We start from the raw sequence: 17,005 nt of genomic DNA on the forward strand, positions 1-17,005 counted from the left end.
ATTTTTGGCACGGACTTCTCTCCTTTGGTATCTTCGAGCCTGCTGTTGATAGAATGCGGAACGGGCTTTTGCCACGTCATGCTCCTCCTCTAATGCGTCCAAGCTGTCCTGCCGATCGAGCTCGGCTTCTCTTTCTTCGTACATGTGCACTCGAGGTGAGTCATGAATTATGTCGCAAGGCAAAACTGCCTCTGCGCCGTACACCATAAAGAATGGTGTGTATCCGGTGGTGCGATTCGGCGTGGTCCGCAGCCCCCAGAGTACGGAGTCGAGCTCCTCTACCCAGTGCGTGTTAGATTCCTTAAGGGACCGCACTAATCTGGGTTTGATGCCGCTCATGATAAGACCATTTGCATGTTCGACCTGGCCGTTAGTTTGTGGGTGATAGACGGAAGCATAATCAAGCTTGATGCCCATGTTTTTGCACCAGAGTTTTACCTTGCCGACCGTAAAGTTCGTGCCGTTATCCGTGATGATGCTGTGGGGGACGCCGTAACAGTGTACAACCCCGGATATAAAGTCTATCACCGGTTCGGATTCGGCCGTCTTAACAGTCTTGGCTTCTATCCATTTGGTGAACTTATCCACCATGACCAGTAAGTATTTTTGCTTGTGGGTTCCGCCTTTAAGGGGTCCAACCATGTCAAGCCCCCAGACCGCGAAGGGCCAAGTGATGGGGATAGTTTGGACGGCGGTGGGTGGCATATGGCTTTGGTTTGCAAAGAGCTGGCAACCGGTGCATCGTTGGACTAAGTCCTGGGCGTCTGCCCGGGCCATCGGCCAATAAAAGCCTGTACGGAAGGCCTTGCTTACAAGGGACCGAGCTGCCACGTGATGACCGCCGAGTCCAGCATGAATTTCAGCCAGGAGGTTCCGCCCTTCCTCTTCGGAGATGCACCTTTGAAGGACTCCGGTAGTGCTTTTCTTATAAAGCTCTCCCTCGTGGACTTTGTAAGCTTTGGATCGCCGCACTATGCAGCGTGCCTTATTTTGGTCCTCGGGGAGTTCCTGCCTAGTAAGGTAGGCGAAGAATGGTTCCGTCCACGGGGCGATAACGGCCATTATTACGTGGGCTGAAGGTGTTATTTCATTGGCAGAGCCTCCGATTGTGTCGGAATGTTCGGTGTCAGGCAGTGCGGTTGGGTCCTGGCTGTTATTTTTTGGCTCCCCTTCCATACTACGGATGGCTTGAACAACCTTTCCAAGAAGATGTTGGGGGGGACTACATCGCGTTTTGCGCCGATGCGTGCCAGGACATCTGTCGCCTGATTATTTTCCCAGGCTACATGGTGGAATTCAAGCCCTTCGAACCGAGCTGACATTTTTAGGACGACGTTGTGGTAAGCTGCCATTTTTGGATCCTTGGCATCGAAGTCTCCATTTATTTGGGATATTGCGAGGTTCGAGTCCCCGCGCACCTCTAGGCGTTGAATGCCCATGGATACTGCCATCCGGAGACCATGTAAAAGGGCCTCATATTCGGCTGCATTGTTGGAGTCCGTGTACATAATCTGGAGTACGTATTGAACTGTGTCTCCTGTGGGGGACGTCAAAACGACGCCAGCCCCCAGTCCGGCCAATATCTTGGAGCCGTCGAAATGCATGATCCAATTTGAATATGTGTCGTACTCTTTAGGGAGTTCGGCCTCCGTCCATTCTGCGACGAAGTCGGCCAAGACTTGCGACTTGATGGCTCGCCGTGGCTTATAAGTTGTGTCGAATGGGAGGATCTCAATGGCCCATTTTGCAATCCGGCCCGTTGCGTCACGGTTGTTTATAATATCGTTAAGTGGTACTTCCGAGGCTACTATTATTGAACACTCTTGAAAGTAGTGTCGTAGCTTCCGGGATGCCATGAATACCGCGTACGCAATCTTTTGATAATGCGGGTACCGTGATTTGCAGGGAGTGAGGATAGTGGACACATAATAGACCGGCTTTTGAAGGGGGAATTTGTGTCTGTCCGCTTCTCGTTCGACGACGAGCACTGCGCTTACAACCTGATGTGTTGTTGCAATGTATAATAGCATTGGTTAGCCAATGTTTGGCGCGGCCAGGACTGGGTTTGTTGCCAGTATGGCTTTTATTTCGTCGAGTCCGGCTGTGGCTGCATCCGTCCATTCGAAGTGTTCGGTGTGCCAAAGGAGGCGGTAAAGGGGTAGGGCCTTTTCTCCCAAGCGGGAGATAAAGCGGCTTAGAGCCGCCACGCATCCGGTTAACTTTTGTATTTGTTTGAGATCCTTTGGGATATCCAGTTGCGGCAGAGCTCGGATCTTGGCTGGATTTGTTTCAATTCCTCTACCGGATACAATGAAGCCCAAGAGCTTTCCGGCTGGAACGCCGAAAACGCATTTTTCCAGGTTGAGCTTGATGTTGTATGTTCGGAGGTTATCAAATGTGAGCCTCAAGTCGTCTACTAGAGATTCGACATGTCTTGTTTTGACGACCACATCATCTACATATGCCTCCACTGTTTTGCCGATCTGGTTTGCAAGACAGGTCTGAATCATGCGCTGATATGTTGCACCGGCGTTTTTGAGCCCGAAGGGCATCGTGTTGAAGCAGAATGGGCTGTATGGTGTGATAAATGCCATTGCAGCTTGGTCTGGTTCTGCCATCTTGATTTGATGGTAGCCGGAATATGCATCGAGGAAACACAACGAATCATGTCCTGCGGTAGCGTCGATAATTTGATCGATGCGGGGGAGGGGGAAGGGATCCTTTGGGCAAACCTTGTTAAGGTCTTTAAAATCAACACACAGGCGCCAGGATTTGTCCTTCTTTGGTACCATCACCAGGTTTGCTAGCCAGTCCGGATGTTTTATATCTCTGATGAATCCGGCCTCCAATAGCTTTGCTAGCTCCTCTCCCATGGCTTGTCTCTTAGGTTTGGAAAAACGCCGAAGAGCCTATTTGACAGGTTTGAATCCTGTTTGGATATTTAAGCTGTGCTCGGCCAGCCTGCGTGGGATTCCTGGCATGTCTGAAGGGTGCCAGGCGAAAATGTCCCAGTTCTCTCGTAGGAACTCTCGCAGTGCGGCGTCTACATTAGGGTTTAACTGTGCCCCGATGGAAGCTGTTTTGTTGGGGTCCGTTGGATGGACTTGGAATTTGACTATTTCGTCTGCCGGATTAAAGGAGGTGGACTTGGATCTTTTGTCGAGTACCACATCGTCCCTATTCACCGTAGAGCGCAACGCAGTCAGTTCCTCAGCCACTAGGGCTTCGGATAGTGCCTCGAGGGCCACTGCGGCTGTCTTGTTTTCGGCGCGGAGTGCTATGTCCGGATCACTAGCGAGAGTGATGATCCCGTTAGGCCCGGGCATCTTGAGCTTCATGTACCCGTAATGGGGTATTGCTTGGAATATTGTAAACGCTTCCCGCCCTAGCAGAGCGTGATAACCGCTGCTGAACGGAGCCACATGGAACGTGATCTCTTCGTACCTGTAATTATCTGGCATGCCGAACACCACATCTAGTGTGATTTTTCCTATACAACGCGCTTCCCGACTGGGGATTATTCCTCTAAAGGTTGTGCTGCTTCGCTCAATGCGGTTCCAGTCTATTTCCATTTTTTGAAGGGTTTCCTCATAAATGAGGTTTAATCCGCTACCGCCGTCCATGAGTACCTTGGTAAGATGAAAGCCGTCCACTATTGGACTAAGGACCAATGCGGCTGGTGCTCGGGCTGTTCGGGATTTAGGTTCATCACTGGCGTTAAAGGTAATAGCCGTGTCACTCCATGGGTTTATTGTTGCTACTTGGTAGACTTCGGCAAGGCTGCGGAGTGTCCTTTTTCGCATATTATTTTATGCGAAAGTCTCGAAGACTGTTAATACCGTATTGGTGTCTATGGGGTGGCTTTCTGTGGCCTCTGGAATTAGGAGATTTTCGCCAATTTTGGCCACCTGCCGGAGTATCCAACATGCTCTAAGGCTGTGAGTTGGTGTGGCGTCCTCTGTACTGTGAATTTTACAGGGTCCATTAAGCCATCCTTACGGTACGGTTCCAGGCCCTGTAGAGGGTTTTTGCTTTTTAGTGCTTGACCCGGGTGTCTGGTGATGATGCACCCTTTTGTTTCGGACTGGGTTTGTATTCAGGGCCGGATTGTCCCAAAAATTTATTTCGGTTTTGCAGGCGCTTTCCATCGCACAGTACTTTCGTACAATGGATGCCAAGTCAGCGAAGCGTGTAATATCACGGCGACTTATGGCGTTGAGTATTCCCTTGTCCGTGCAATTATTGCAGAAAATTGAGATTGCATCTTCCTCGCGGGAGTCCCTTAGCCTGTTCTTAACCAGGAGGAATCTGGCCCAGTAATGATGTACTGTTTCATCGGGTTCTTGCCTGATTTTGGATAGATCGCTTATGTTGGGGTGGGTGGGTGGAATTAAATCCGAAGCCTCACCCCATCTGAGGCTCAGAGGCCGAGGAATTTCTGAACTCAAAAATTTGGATTCCTGGATGTTGTCCAATGAATCCAGCCTGTCGCCCGACTCTAAGTTCAGGTCTTGAGTGATATCCTCCCCTCCGCGGGTACCCGGCTTGGAGGGATCGGGAATCCGGACGTAGCGAGTCCTTAAGATAGATGAAGGGTCGCTGCACTATCCCTCTACCACGGCAACGTGATGGGTGACTTGGGGAGAGTTAATCTCTCTCAGATCGGGTTTAGGTCCAATCTGGTCATAATCCGTAGCGACTCCCAGGGCGGCGAAGCGATCCAAGAGCCCATGTATGGAGGAGAGCTCCATTGGATCTAACTGCTCGGCGAGTTCCGAGCTGACATGAAGATTGTTTTCGATGGCTCGAGAGGTCATCATCGGCGCAGAAGCCGAACAGGCGGTCATAAGAAAACCACCTAGCCGGAGGGTTTGGCCGACAGCCAAAGCTCCCTTAGCAACGGTGCCATCTTTAAAGACGAGGCGAGGCATCCTTCCTGATGGCGACGACACAGAGGAACTCTCAATGAAAGCACCAATGTCGGTGTCAAAACTGGCGGATCTCGGGTAGGGGGTCCCGAACTGTGCGTCTAGGCCGGATGGTAACAGGAGGCAAGGGACACGAAGTTTTACCCAGGTTCGGGCACTCTCGATGGAGGTAAAACCCTATGTCCTGCTTGATTAATATTGATGATATGGGTAGTACAAGAGTAGATCTACCACGAGATCAGAGAGGCTAAACCCTAGAAGCTAGCCTATGGTATGATTGTTGTTGTGTATGTGTTGGGGAACGTTGCAGAAAACAAAAAATTTCCTACGTTTTCACCAAGATCCATCTATGAGTTCATCTAGCAACGAGTGATCGGATGCATCTACATACCTTTGTAGATCGCGAGCGGAAGCGTTCAAAGAACGGGGATGAAGGAGTTGTACTCGTCGTGATCCAAATCACCGGAGATCCTAGCGCCGAACGGACGGCACCTCCGCGTTCAACACACGTACGGTTAGCGTGACGTCTCCTCCTTCTTGATCCAGCAAGGGGAAGGAGAGGTTGATGAAGATCCAGCAGCACGACGGCATGGTGGTGGATGCAGCAGTCACCGCAGCAGGGCTTTGCCGAGCTTCTGCGAGAGGGAGAGGTGTAGCAAGGGAGAGGGAGGCGCCAAGGCTTCAGGGTGTGGCTGCCCTCCCTCCCCCCCCTTTATATAGGCCCCATAGGGGGGTGCGCCGGCCCTAGGAGATGGGATCTCCTAGGGGGGGGCCAAGGGGGTGGAGTGCCCCCCAAGGCAAGTGGAGGCGCCCCCTCCCCTAGGGTTCCCAACCCTAGGCGCATGGGGGGCCCAAGGGGGGGGGCGCACCAGCCCACTATGGGCTGGTTCCCTCCCCACTTCAGCCCATAGGGCCCTCCGGGATGGGTGGCCCCACCTGGTGGACCCCCGGGACCCTTCCGGTGGTCCCAGTACAATACCGTTGACCCCCGAAACTCTCCCGATGGCCGAAACTGCACTTCCTATATATAATTCTTCACCTCCGGACCATTCCGGAACTCCTCGTGACGTCCGGGATCTCATCTGGGACTCCGAACAACTTTTGGGTTACTGCATACTCATATCTCTACAACCCTAGCGTCACCGAACCTTAAGTGTGTAGACCCTACGGGTTCGGGAGACATGTAGACATGACCGAGACGACTCTCCGGTCAATAACCAACAGCGGGATCTGGATACCCATGTTGGATCCCACATGCTCCTCGATGATCTCATCGGATGAACCACGATGTCGAGGATTCAAGCAATCCCGTATACAATTCCCTTTGTCAATCGTTACGTTACTTGCCCGAGATTCGATCGTCGGTATCCCAATACCTCGTTCAATCTCGTTACCGGCAAGTCACTTTACTTGTACCGTAATGCATGATCCCGTGACCAGACACTTGGTCACTTTGAGCTCATTATGATGATGCATTACCGAGTGGGCCCAGAGATACCTCTCCGTCATATGGAGTGACAAATCCCAGTCTTGATCCGTGTCAACCCAACAGACACTTTCGGAGATACCCGTAGTATACCTTTATAGTCACCCAGTTACGTTGTGACGTTTGGTACACCCAAAGCACTCCTACGGTATCCGGGAGTTACACGATCTCATGGTCTAAGGAAAATATACTTGACATTGGAAAAACTCTAGCAAACGAACTATACGATCTTGTGCTATGTTTAGGATTGGGTCTTGTCCATCACATCATTCTCCTAATGATGCGATCTCGTTATCAATGACATCCAATGTCCATAGTCAGGGAACCATGACTATCTGTTGATCAACAAGCTAGTCAACTAGAGGCTTACTAGGGACATGTTGGTGTCTATGCATTCACACATGTATTATGATTTTTGGATAACACAATTATAGCATGAATAAAAGACAATTATCATGAACAAGGAAATATAATAATAATCCTTTTATTATTGCCTCTAGGGCATATTTCCAACAGTCTCCCACTTGCACTAGAGTCAATAATCTAGTTACATTGTGATGAATCGAACACCCATAGAGTTCTGGTGTTGATCATGTTTTGCCCTAGGGAGAGGTTTAGTCAACGGATCTGCGACATTCAGATCCGTATGTACTTTACAAATATCTATGTCTCCATCTTGAACATTTTCACGAATGGAGTTGAAGCGACGCTTGATGTGCCTGGACTTCTTGTGAAACCTGGGTTCCTTGGCAAGTGCAATAGCTCCAGTGTTGTCACATAAGAGTTTGATCGGCCCCGACGCATTGGGTATGACTCCTAGGTCGGTGATGAACTCCTTCACCCAAATTGCTTCATGCGCTGCCTCCGAGGCTGCCATGTACTCCGCTTCACATGTAGATCCCGCCACGACACTCTGCTTGCAGCTGCACCAGCTTACTGCTCCACCATTCAACATATACATGTATCCGGTTTGTGACTTAGAGTCATCCAGATCTGTGTCGAAGCTAGCGTCGACGTAACCCTTTACGACGAGCTCTTCATCACCTCCATAAACGAGAAACATGTCCTTAGTCCTTTTCAGGTACTTCAGGATATTCTTGACCGCTGTCCAGTGTTCCTTGCCGGGATTACTTTGGTACCTTCCTACCAAACTTACGGCAAGGTTTACATCAGGCCTGGTACACAGCATGGCATACATAATAGACCCTATGGCTGAGGCATAGGGGATGACACTCATCTCTTCTATATCTTCTGTCGTGGTCGGACATTGAGCTGAGCTCAATTTCACACCTTGCAACACAGGCAAGAACCCCTTCTTAGACTGATCCATATTGAACTTCTTCAATATCTTATCAAGGTATGTGCTTTGTGAAAGACCTATGAGGCGTCTTGATCTATCTCTATAGATCTTGATGCCTAATATATAAGCAGCTTCTCCAAGGTCCTTCATTGAAAAACTTTTATTCAAGTAGGCCTTAATGTTGTCCAAAAGTTCTATATCATTTCCCATCAAAAGTATGTCATCTACATATAATATGAGAAATGCTACAGAGCTCCCACTCACTTTCTTGTAAACGTAGGCTTCTCCATAAGTCTGCATAAACCCAAACGCTTTGATCATCTCATCAAAGCGAATGTTCCAACTCCGAGATGCTTGCACCAGCCCATAAATCGAGCGTTGGAGCTTGCACACCTTGTCAGCATTCTTAGGATCGACAAAACCTTCTGGCTGCATCATATACAATTCTTCCTTAAGGAAACCATTAAGCAATGCCGTTTTGACGTCCATTTGCCATATCTCATAATCATAGAATGCGGCAATTGCTAACATGATTCGGACGGACTTCAGCTTTGCTACGGGTGAGAAAGTCTCATCGTAGTCAACCCCTTGAACTTGTCGATAACCCTTAGCGACAAGCCGAGCTTTATAGATGGTCACATTACCATCCGCGTCTGTCTTCTTCTTGAAGATCCATTTATTTTCTATGGCTCGCCGATCATCGGGCAAGTCAGTCAAAGTCCATACTTCATTTTCATACATGGATCCTATCTCGGATTTCATGGCTTCCAGCCATTTGTCGGAATCCGGGCCCGCCATCGCTTCTTCATAGTTCGAAGGTTCACCGTTGTCTAACAACATGATTTCCAAGATAGGGTTGCCGTACCACTCTGGTGCGGAACGTGTCCTTGTGGACCTTCGAAGTTCAGTAGGAGCTTGATCAGAAGTATCTTGATCATCATCATTAACTTCCTCTCTAATTGGTGCAGGCACCACGGGAACATTTTCCTGAGCTGCGCTACTCTCTGCTTCAAGAGGCGGTACTTCATCAAGTTCTACTTTCCTCCCACTTACTTCTTTCAAGAGAAACTCTTTCTCTAGAAAGGATCCATTCTTGGCAACAAAGATCTTGCCTTCGGATCTGAGGTAGAAGGTATACCCAATAGTTTATTTAGGGTATCCTATGAAGACGCATTTTTCCGACTTGGGTTCGAGCTTTTCAGGTTGAAGTTTCTTGACATAAGCATCGCATCCCCAAACTTTTAGAAATGACAGCTTAGGTTTCTTCCCAAACCACAATTCATACAGTGTCGTCTCAACGGATTTCGACGGTGCCCTATTTAAAGTGAATGCGGCAGTCTCTAAAGCATAGCCCCAAAATGATAGCGGTAAATCAGTAAGAGACATCATAGATCGCACCATATCTAATAGAGTGCGATTACGACGTTCGGACACACCATTACGCTGAGGTGTTCCAGGCGGCGTCAGTTGTGAAACTATTCCACATTTTCTTAAGTGTGTGCCAAATACGTGACTCAAGTATTCTCCCCCATGATCTGATCGCAAGAACTTGATTTTCCTGTCACGTTGATTCTCAACCTCACTCTGAAATTCCTTGAACTTTTCAAAGGTCTCAGACTTATGTTTCATTAAGTAGACATACCCATATCTACTCAAGTCATCAGTGAGGGTGAGAACATAACGATAGCCACCGCGAGCCTCAATGCTCATTGGACCGCACACATCAGTATGTATGATTTCTAATAAGTTGGTTGCTCGCTCCATTGTTCCTGAGAACGGAGTCTTGGTCATTTTACCCATGAGGCATGGTTCGCACGTGTCAAATGATTCATAATCAAGAGACTCTAAAAGTCCATCTGCATGGAGCTTCTTCATGCGTTTGACACCTATGTGACCAAGGCGGCAGTGCCACAAGTATGTGGGACTATCATTGTCAACCTTACATCTTTTGGTATTCACACTATGAATATGTGTAGCATTACGCTCAAGATTCATTAAGAATAAACCATTCACCATCGGAGCATGACCATAAAACATATCTCTCATATAAATAGAACAAGCATTATTCTCGGATTTAAATGAGTAGCCATCTCGAATTAAACGAGATCCTGATACAATGTTCATGCTCAAAGCTGGCACTAAATAACAATTATTGAGGTTTAAAACTAATCCTGTAGGTAAATGTAGAGGTAGCGTGCCGATGGCGATCACATCGACCTTGGAACCATCCCGATGCGCATCGTCACCTCGTCCTTCGCCAGTCTCCGCTTATTCCGCAGCTCCTGCTTTGAGTTACAAATGTGAGCAACTGCACTGGTATCAAATACCCAGGAGCTACTACGAGTACTGGTAAGGTACACATCAATTACATGTATATCACATATACCTTTCGTGATGCCGGCCTTCTTGTCCGCTAAGTATTTGGGGCAGTTCCGCTTCCAGTGACCACTTCCCTTGCAATAAAAGCACTCAGTCTCGGGCTTGGTCCATTCTTTGGCTTCTTCCAGACAGCTTGCTTACCGGGCGCGGAAACTCCCTTGCCGTCCTTCTTGAAGTTCTTCTTACCCTTGCCTTTCTTGAACTTAGTGGTTTTATTCACCATCAACACTTGATGTTCCTTTTTGACTTCTACCTCTGCTGATTTCAGCATTGCAAATACTTCAGGAATGGTCTTTTCCATCCCCTACATATTGAAGTTCATCACAAAGCTCTTGTAGCTCGGTGGAAGCGACTGAAGGATTCTGTCAATGACCGCGTCATCCGGAGATTAACTCCCAGCTGAATCAAGCAGTTATGTAACCCAGACATAGTGAGTATGTGCTCATTGACAGAACTGTTTTCCTCCATCTTATAGTTGAAGAACTTGTCGGAGACTTCATATCTCTCGACCCGGGCATGAGCTTGAAAAACCATTTTCAGCTCTTCGAACATCTCATATGCTCCGTGTCTCTCAAAACGCTTTTGGAGCCCCGGTTCTAAGCTGTAAAGCATGCCGCACTGAACGAGGGAGTAATCATCAGGACGTGTCTGCCAAGCGTTCATAACGTCTTGTTCTGCAGGGAGAGCAGGTGCTTCACCTAGCGGTGCTTGTAGGACATAATCATTCTTGGCAGCTATGAGGATGATCCTCAGGTTCCGGACCCAGTCCGTATAGTTGCTGCCATCGTCTTTCAGCTTGGTTTTCTCTAGGAACGCGTTGAAGTTGAGGACAACGTTGGCCATTTGATCTACAATACATGTTGTAAAGATTTTAGACTAAGTTCATGATAATTAAGTTCATCTAATCAAATTATTCAATGAACTCCCACTCAGATAGACATCCCTCCAGTCATCTAAGTATAACATGATCCGAGTTAACTAGGTCGTGTCCGATCATCACGTGAGATGGACTAGTCAACATCGGTGAACATCTTCATGTTGATCGTATCTTCTATACGACTCATGCTCGACCTTTCGGTCTTCTGTGTTCCGAGGCCATGTCTGTACATGCTAGGCTCGTCAAGTCAACCTAAGTGTTTGCATGTGTAAATCTGTCTTACACCCGTTGTATGTGAACGTTAGAATCTATCACACCCGATCATCACGTGGTGCTTCGAAACAACGAACTGTCGCAACGGTGCACAGTTAGGGGGAACACTTTCTTGAAATTATTATGAGGGATCATCTTATTTACTACCATCGTTCTAAGTAAACAAGATGCAAAAACATGATAAACATCACATGCAATCAAATAATAGTGACATGATATGGCCAGTATCATATAGCTTCCTTTGATCTCCATCTTGGGGCTCCATGATCATCTTGTCACCGGCATGACACCATGATCTCCATCATCATGATCTCCATCATCGTGTCTCCATGAAGTTGCTCGCCAACTATTACTTCTACTACTATGGCTAACACGTTTAGCAATAAAGTAAAGTAATTTACATGGCATTTCTCAATGACACGCAGGTCATACAAAAAATAAAGACAACTCTTATGGCTCCTGCCGGTTGTCATACTCATCGACATGAAAGTCGTGATTCCTATTACAAGAACATGATCTCATACATCACATATATCATTCATCATTCATCACAACTTTGGCCATATCACATCACAAAACACTTGCTGCAAAAACAAGTTAGACGTCCTCTAATTGTTGTTGCAAGTTTTACGTGGCTGCAAGAGGGTTCTAGCAAGAACGTTTTCTTACCTACGTTAAAGCCACAACGTGATTTGTCAACTTCTATTTACCCTTCATAAGGACCCTTTTCGTCGAATCCGCTCCAACTAAAGTGGGAGAGACAGACACCTGCCAGCCACCTTATGCAACTAGTGCATGTCATTCGGTGGAACCGGTCTCACGTAAGCGTACGTGTAAGGTTGGTCCGGGCCGCTTCATCCCACAATACCGCTGAAGCAAAATAAGACTAGTACTGGCAAGAAAGTTGACAACATCTACGCCCACAACAAATTGTGTTCTACTCGTGGAAAGAGAACTACGCATAGACCTGGCTCTAATACCACTGTTGGGGAACGTTGCAGAAAACAAAAAATTTCCTACGTTTTCACCAAGATCCATCTATGAGTTCATCTAGCAACGAGTGATCGGATGCATCTACATACCTTTGTAGATCGCGAGCGGAAGCGTTCAAAGAACGGGGATGAAGGAGTTGTACTCGTCGTGTTCCAAATCACCGGAGATCCTATCGCCGAACGGACGGCACCTCCGCGTACAACACACGTACGGTCAGCGTGACGTCTCCTCCTTCTTGATCCAGCAAGGGTAAGGAGAGGTTGATGAAGATCCAGTAGCACGACAGCGTGGTGGTGGATGCAGCAGTCACCGCAGCAGGGCTTCACCGAGCTTCTGCGAGAGGGAGAGGTGTAGCAGGGAAGAGGGAGGCGCCAAGGCTTCAGGGTGCGGCTGCCCTCCCCCCCTTTATATAGGCCCCCTAGGGGGGTGCGCCGGCCCTAGGAGATGGGATCTCCTAGGGGGGGCGGTGGCCAAGGGGGTGGAGTGCCCCCCAAGGCAAGTGGAGGCGCCCCCTCCCCTAGGGTTCCCAATCCTAGGCGCATGGGGGGCCCAAGGGGGGGCGCACCAGCCCACTATGGGCTGGTTCCCTCCCCACTTCAGCCCATGGGGCCCTCCGGGATGGGTGGCCCCACCCGGTGGACCCCCGGGACCCTTCCGATGGTCCCGGTACAATACCGTTGACCCCCGAAACTCTCCCGATGGTCGAAACTGCACTTCCTATATATAATTCTTCACCTCTGGACCATTCCGGAACTCCTCGTGACGTCCGGGATCTCATCCGGGACTCCGAACAACTTTCGGGTTACTGCATACTCATATCTCTACAACCCTAGCGTCACCGAACCTTAAGTGTGTAGACCCTACGGGTTCGGGAGACATGTAGACATGACCGAGACGACTCTCCGGTCAATAACCAATAGTGGGATCTGGATACCCATGTTGGCTCCCACATGCTCCTCGATGATCTCATCGGATGAACCACGATGTCAAGGATTCAAGCAATCCCGTATACAATTCCCTTTGTCAATCGGTATGTTACTTGCCCGAGATTCGATCGTTGGTATCCCAATACCTCGTTCAATCTCGTTACCGGCAAGTCACTTTACTCGTACCGTAATGCATGATCCCGTGACCAGACACTTGGTCACTCTGAGCTCATTATGATGATGCATTACCGAGTGGGCCCAGAGATACCTCTCCGTCATATGGAGTGACAAATCCCAGTCTTGATCTGTGTCAACCCAACAGACACTTTCGGAGATACCCGTAGTATACCTTTATAGTCACCCAGTTACGTTGTGACGTTTGGTACACCCAAAGCACTCCTATGGTATCCGGGAGTTACACGATCTCATGGTCTAAGGAAAAGATACTTGACATTGGAAAAACTCTAGCAAACGAACTATACGATCTTGTGCTATGTTTAGGATTGGGTCTTGTCCATCACATCATTCTCCTAATGATGTGATCTCGTTATCAATGACATCCAATGTCCATAGTCAGGAAACCATGACTATCTGTTGATCAACGAGCTAGTCAACTAGAGGCTTACTAGGGACATGTTGGTGTCTATGCATTCACACACGTATTACGATTTCCGAATAACACAATTATAACATGAATAAAAGACAATTATCATGAACAAGGAAATATAATAATAATCCTTTTATTATTGCCTCTAGGGCATATTTCCAACAGTATGTTGGTTTACGGACTAAACCCCTCCGGTTTATATAGACACCGGAGAGGGTTAGGGTTACACAAAGTCGGTTACAATGGTAGGAGATCTACATATCCGTATCGCCAAGCTTGCCTTCCACGCCAAGGAAAGTCCCTTCCGGATACGGGATGGAGTCTTCAATCTTGTATCTTCATAGTCCAGGAGTCCGGCTGAAGGTATAGTCCGGCTATCTGAACACCCCCTTATCCAGGACTCCCTCAGGGACCCTCGTTGTCGTACGTTCCTTCTGAAAGCGATCTAGATGTCACTGTTCAGAGATGTGGGTTGATTGTTGGGGTGATCTATAAGCGCGTGCTTTGTATAAAGAGGTAGCCAGGATTGGTCCCCGGCCAGTCTCGCAATGTGCAGGAGTACTTAGGGTGATGAGCCCAAGACCCCTTCGTACTTTGGATTTAGACTGGCGTGATGACCTCCCTGAAGAGTCTAGGTTGGTCTACGACGTGTCGATCTGTCGAGGCCGGACATTACCCATAGAAGTGTGCCCAAAAGTATGTCCGGCTAGAGTTAATCGAGCGTGTTGGGTAATGAGGTGTAGCCCTGCAGGTAAGTAATCTATTCGAATAGCCGTGTCCGGTAGCATGACGCTTGGAGTTGTATCCTGATCTACTACAACTAGAACTGCATACTAGTTTTGAAACTTAAATGATGTTCTACTCCGGGATCGCTTTCTCGCAGATAATCGAGGAAGGATCCTAGAGCATTGTTGATATAAACATGTTACTATATATTTTATGTGCTCCTCTCTTCTACTGCTGCAAGGTGATGGCTGCAGATGATGCTAGTCTTCGCTAGGATAGGCTTCCCCCCCCTCTATTCTGGCAGTTCTGCAGTTTAGTCCAACGATATAGCTCAATTCCTTTGACACTGATGCATACTTAGCATAATTCTGATGTAAGTCTTCGAGTACTTTGGATGAATATTCACGGTTGCCTTGCTATCTATTTTTTCTTCCTGGATATTGCGATCAGATGATGGAGCCCAGGAGCGAGAGGAGCCCGAGCTTGGCTACTACATGGAGATCTAGGACCAGGAGTAGTTTGGAGATCCCAGGCAGGAGGCCTACGCCTTTTTAATCTAGTCGTTGTTTGTTTTCGCCTTCTTAAGACACCTTTGTAAATGTCTGTACTTAGACCTAACTCTTGATGTAATAACGGGTCCTCGTGACGCAGATTTGTAATTTATGAGATTTATGTTTATTCTTTGTGTCGTAGAGTTGTATTGTGATATTATACCGTGAGTTACTGATTTTGATCGTGCATGTTGCGTGGATATTTAGTGCACGATTAATTTTAGAGGCGTCACAGTGAGTTAGCCTCCTATTTTTAAATTTTGTTTTGATTAAACGGACGAAATATCGTCCATTTTATATAAATTATGACAAAACTTTAGCTTATTTCGTTGTGTTTGATGAAATCTGTTCAAGTTATTCAAATTTGTTTTGAAATGGACGCGAGTACGATTGGATAGCTGACTCCGCATCACTGTTGATATCGTGTTTGTTTTGATGATCAACGTTGGAGATGTCCTAGGACTTAAAAGAAAATATATAGATATGATCGAAGGGCGGACACCGACACCATTTCTATTATTTCTAATAGTTCGGGTGCGTATAGTCAACACCATAGATTAGCCGCCGAAACACTGAACGAGCACATATTTTGCAACGACGAATTGGACACCAGCCACCCCCCGCCCGCCACGCAAAAATGCCCTTTGAGGCGAAGAATGGACGGTCGAGACCGGCACCAAAACGACGTGTACACCGATCTAGAAAAAAGAGAGAGGGGAAAAGTATACGGTTATACTTTCTTCCAAAGAGAAAAGTACTGGTATATACTCCACCGTATAAACAATCGATATGATTGAGCTACGCCACGTTGGTGCAGCCTAGCGGACCATCCATCCATCCGAGGGCCCCAGAAGGGAAAAAGAAGAGGCGATATTCCAATTCTTTCCACAGCCCACTTGCACGTTCCGCACGAGCCCATGTTCCGCATTTCCTTTCCCATTCCCACACCACCCGGCCCCAATCACCCAACCTCCTCCCCCGCCCGATCCCATCTGACCACCCCCAAAGTCCAAACACGACTCTTCCGTGGATCCATTTTTCCTCCGAACAAACGTGCTCCGTCCAACCACGGCACACCGCACGCCAGCACTGCGCGCCCCCTCCCATTCGCCGAGGCCGCTGTGCGGTGCGCGCCCGCCCGCAGCGGATCAGCAGAACGGAACGAATCGAAAGACCCGGCACGCGACGAACCTGCCCCCACCGCCAGAGACGCCGCCACCCGCGCGGCCCACCGCCGACGATCCACCAACCGCGGACCGATCGACGGCCCAGATGCCGCACCCGCCCCGCGCCGCGGGTACGCACGGGAAATGGCCGGGATCCCTCCCTCCCCCCTCCCGCACACCGCTAGCCGAGCACGCCGCGCCGTAACGGCCCCCGCGAGAGCGACCCGACCCGCCCCGCTCCACGGGCGGGCAGGCGGGCGGGCGAAGATAAAGAGGCCCGCATCCCGCAAACCCTAGCCCCCTCGCATATATTCCCCCGCCCCGCAGCCCCTGGTCACCCCTCTCTCTCTCTCTCACCGCAAGACCGGAAGGAGCGGAGCCGCCGAGCCGGGAAGAGCCACCACCCCATCTTCCTCGCCTCCGCTTCCGAAGGGTGAGTTCCTCCGCGCATGGCCGCCCACTCCCCCCCCTTGCTATTTCTGGCTTTGTGGCGAGCCGTGGTCGTCCGTGCTCGCGGCGTATATATAGATCCGCCTCCCCGTTGGTCGAGTAGATCCATTTGTGTTCGTTCCGCTTCGGTTCAACTCGGTCTGGCGCTAGTCTCGCGTCCTCGGTGATCAGATCCGTGCCTCCTTCCTCTCCGGTAAGGAGGATCTGCTGTTTGGTAACTCGTTGTCTCCTTTGTTCGTCAGATCTCATGTGTAGATGCCTGTTTTTCCCCGTCGTTTTGCGCGATCTGGTTTGTTGTCATCTGGATCGCGCCGGTTTTTTGGATCTCTGGATCCGGAAGTCG

At 48.8% G+C, this 17,005-nt stretch overlaps 1 protein-coding gene across 1 annotated transcript in view; it reads left to right on the forward strand.

Annotated features, from left to right (window-relative positions):
* Window positions 1–16,494: 16,494 nt before the first annotated feature.
* Window positions 16,495–17,005, forward strand: part of LOC119317672 (ADP,ATP carrier protein 2, mitochondrial) — a 3,301-nt gene continuing 2,790 nt past the window's right edge. Inside the window, exon 1 of the mRNA XM_037592155.1 lies at window positions 16,495–16,645. The gene's annotated coding sequence lies outside the window, so the exon portion shown is untranslated. The remainder of the gene's footprint in view (window positions 16,646–17,005) is intronic.

The sequence above is a fragment of the Triticum dicoccoides genome, chromosome 6A, assembly GCF_002162155.2.
Source record: "Triticum dicoccoides isolate Atlit2015 ecotype Zavitan chromosome 6A, WEW_v2.0, whole genome shotgun sequence".
NCBI lineage: Eukaryota > Viridiplantae > Streptophyta > Magnoliopsida > Poales > Poaceae > Triticum > Triticum dicoccoides.